The sequence below is a fragment of the Salvelinus namaycush genome, unplaced genomic scaffold (genome assembly GCF_016432855.1).
Source record: "Salvelinus namaycush isolate Seneca unplaced genomic scaffold, SaNama_1.0 Scaffold68, whole genome shotgun sequence".
In the NCBI taxonomy this organism is placed as follows: domain Eukaryota; kingdom Metazoa; phylum Chordata; class Actinopteri; order Salmoniformes; family Salmonidae; genus Salvelinus; species Salvelinus namaycush.
In genome coordinates this window covers 497,195-501,052 of record NW_024061397.1, presented here as the reverse complement: position 1 = coordinate 501,052, position 3,858 = coordinate 497,195, and positions in this window count along the sequence as shown.

Genomic DNA, 3,858 nt, shown 5'->3' with positions numbered 1-3,858 from the left:
TCCAGCGCCTTTTAGAGAATTGTCTCTACGTGAAGGCTGAGAAGTGCGCCTTTCATGTCTCCTCTGTCACATTTCTCGGTTCTGTTATTTCCGCTGAAGGCATTCAGATGGATCCCGCTAAGGTCCAGGCTGTCAGCGATTGGCCCGTTCCTCAGTCACGTGTCGAGTTACAGCGCTTTCTCGGTTTCGCTAATTTCTATCGGCGTTTCATTCGTAATTTCGGTCAAGTGGCTGCCCCTCTCACAGCTCTGACTTCTGTCAAGACTTGCTTTAAGTGGTCCGGTTCCGCCCAGGGAGCTTTTGATCTCCTCAAGAAGCGTTTTACATCCGCCCCTATCCTTGTTACTCCTGACGTCACTAAACAATTCATTGTCGAGGTTGACGCTTCAGAGGTGGGCGTGGGAGCCATTCTGTCCCAGCGCTTCCAGTCTGACGATAAGGTCCATCCTTGCGCTTACTTTTCTCATCGCCTGTCGCCATCGGAACGCAACTATGATGTGGGTAACCGCGAACTGCTCGCCATCCGCTTAGCCATAGGCGAATGGCGACAGTGGTTGGAGGGGGCGACCGTCCCTTTTGTCGTTTGGACTGACCATAAGAACCTTGAGTACATCCGTTCTGCCAAACGACTTAATGCACGTCAAGCTCGTTGGGCGTTATTTTTCGCTCGTTTCGAGTTCGTGATTTCCTATCGCCCGGGAAATAAGAACACCAAGCCTGATGCCTTATCCCGTCTCTTTAGTTCTTCTGTGGCTTCTACCGACCCCGAGGGGATTCTCCCTGAAGGGCGTGTTGTCGGGTTGACTGTCTGGGGAATTGAGAGACAGGTAAAGCAAGCACTCACTCACACTGCGTCGCCGCGCGCTTGTCCTAGTAACCTTCTGTTCGTTCCTGTCTCTACTCGTCTGGCTGTTCTTCAGTGGGTTCATTCTGCCAAGTTAGCTGGCCACCCCGGCGTTCGGGGTACGCTTGCTTCTATTCGCCAGCGGTTTTGGTGGCCTACTCAGGAGCGGGACACGCGCCGTTTCGTGGCTGCTTGTTCGGACTGCGCGCAGACTAAGTCAGGTAACTCTCCTCCTGCCGGTCGTCTCAGACCGCTTCCCATTCCTTCTCGACCATGGTCTCACATCGCCTTAGACTTTATTACCGGTCTGCCTTCGTCTGCGGGGAAGACTGTGATTCTTACGGTTATCGATAGGTTCTCTAAGGCGGCACATTTCATTCCCCTCGCTAAGCTTCCTTCCGCTAAGGAGACGGCACAAATCATCATTGAGAATGTGTTCAGAATTCATGGCCTCCCGTTAGACGCCGTTTCAGACAGAGGCCCGCAATTCACGTCACAGTTTTGGAGGGAGTTCTGTCGTTTGATTGGTGCTTCCGTCAGTCTCTCTTCCGGGTTTCATCCCCAGTCTAACGGTCAAGCAGAAAGGGCCAATCAGTCGATTGGTCGCATATTACGCAGCCTTTCGTTTCGAAACCCTGCGTCTTGGGCAGAACAGCTCCCCTGGGCTGAGTACGCTCACAACTCGCTTCCTTCGTCTGCTACCGGGCTATCTCCGTTTCAGAGTAGTCTTGGTTACCAGCCTCCTCTGTTCTCGTCCCAGCTCGCCGAGTCCAGCGTTCCCTCCGCTCAGGCTTTTGTCCAACGTTGTGAGCGCACCTGGAGGAGGGTCAGGTCTGCACTTTGCCGTTACAGGGCGCAGACTGTGAGAGCCGCCAATAAACGTAGGATTAAGAGTCCTAGGTATTGTCGCGGTCAGAGAGTGTGGCTTTCCACTCGTAACCTTCCCCTTACGACAGCTTCTCGCAAGTTGACTCCGCGGTTCATTGGTCCGTTCCGTGTCTCTCAGGTCGTCAATCCTGTCGCTGTGCGACTGCTTCTTCCGCGACATCTTCGTCGCGTCCACCCTGTCTTCCATGTCTCTTGTGTCAAGCCTTTTCTTCGCGCCCCCGTTCGTCTTCCCTCCCCCCCCCCCGTCCTTGTCGAGGGCGCACCTATTTACAAGGTACGGAAGATCATGGACATGCGTTCTCGGGGACGTGGTCACCAGTACTTAGTGGATTGGGAGGGTTACGGTCCTGAGGAGAGGAGTTGGGTTCCATCTCGGGACGTGCTGGACCGTTCGTTGATTGATGATTTCCTTCGTTGCCGCCAGGGTTCCTCCTCGAGTGCGCCAGGAGGCGCTCGGTGAGTGGGGGGGTACTGTCATGTTTTGTCTTTGATCATCATGTCTTGTCCCTGTGCTTCCCTCTGCTGGTCTTATTAGGTTCTTTCCCTCTTTCTATCCCTCTCTCTCCTCCTCCCTCTCTCCCTCTCCCGCTCTCTCTCTCTATCGTTCCGTTCCTGCTCCCAGCTGTTTCTCATTCTCCTAACGACCTCATTTACTCTTTCACACCTGTCCCCTATTTTGCCCTCTGATTAGAGTCCCTATTTCTCCCTCTGTTTTCCGCTTCTGTCCTTGTCGGATTCTTGTTTGATGTTTGCTGTTCTGTGTCCTTGTTCCGCCCTGTCGTGTTTTTGCCTTCTTCAGATGCTGCGTGTGAGCAGGTGTCTATGTCTGCTACGGCCCGTGCCTTCCTGAAGCGACCTGCAGTCTGTGGTCGCGTCTCCAGTCGTTCCTCTCTACTGACGAGAGGATTTCAGTTTCCTGTTTTGGATTTACCTTTGATAATATCCAGGAGAATCATTGTTTGTTTAAGACTGGAATAAAGACTCTGTTTCTATTACGTCGCTTTTGGGTCCTCATTCACCAGCATAACAGAATGTGCAAGTAGAGATACTGGGCTGCAAAGGAGCAAACAAATAAATAACAGTATGGGGATGAGGTAGTTGGATGGGCTATTTACAGATGGGCTATGTACAGGTGCAATGATCTGTATCTGTGGTAACAGTCAGTTGCAAGCGACAGAAGTAACTTGTGACATTGTGCCTAATCTTGCATCAATTTTTTGTATAGTCCTTCTTCAAGACATCTCTCTTACATTATTTTAGCTAAAGTTATAATCTACTCGAAACCAGGTTTAGTTTTTTTCTCTCCAAAATATGAATTACTGTAGGCCTATAATAATTGGTAACAGGCCTACCAAACCCCAAACATTTTGAATTTGAGAATGTTCATTTGTATGCCTCAAATATTAAACTGTCTTAAAATATGTGATGATTAGGTGAATCAGGTGTGTAAGTGCTGGTAAGAACAAAAGGATTGAGAAACCCTGAGATAAACATAAAACCATATAATTGAAAAGCTCCTCCACCATCTTTACCAGACGTTTTACTGATAACATGTCGGCCTACTGATTAGTTTACACTTTGAAAACTGACTTTCTGTCAGCAACTCAGCTCAAGTAACAGTTCTACTAACTAGTAATATCTCATTCCAGGTATTAATTCTCTTAGTCTGTTCATTAGAATGAATTATTGTTCAGAAATACTTACTTTGGTTTTCAGTTCAGTCCATATAGTGTTTTCTGCTCTGTCGTCTCAAAATGGATCCTGTACAAAAGAACAAATGTACTTTATGTTTCAGCTCAGCCACCTCCCCACCCTGAAAATAAAGGGATGTATTGTGTGTCCAAAGGAAAGTAGTGGGCTTGTGGAAAGTAGTGGGTGTGTCCAAAGGAATGTAGTGGGTGTGTCAAAGCGCTCTGCTATAGGTTAGAGGGTTCTGATTGAGCTGTGTTTTGTTTCACCCATTTCTTACTACTCAACAACCATACATTGAGCTACCATACATTGATCTACAATACATTGATCCACCATACATTGATCTACCATACATTGATCCACCATACATTGATCCACCATACATTGATCTACCATACATTGATCTACCATACATTGATCTACCATACATTGAT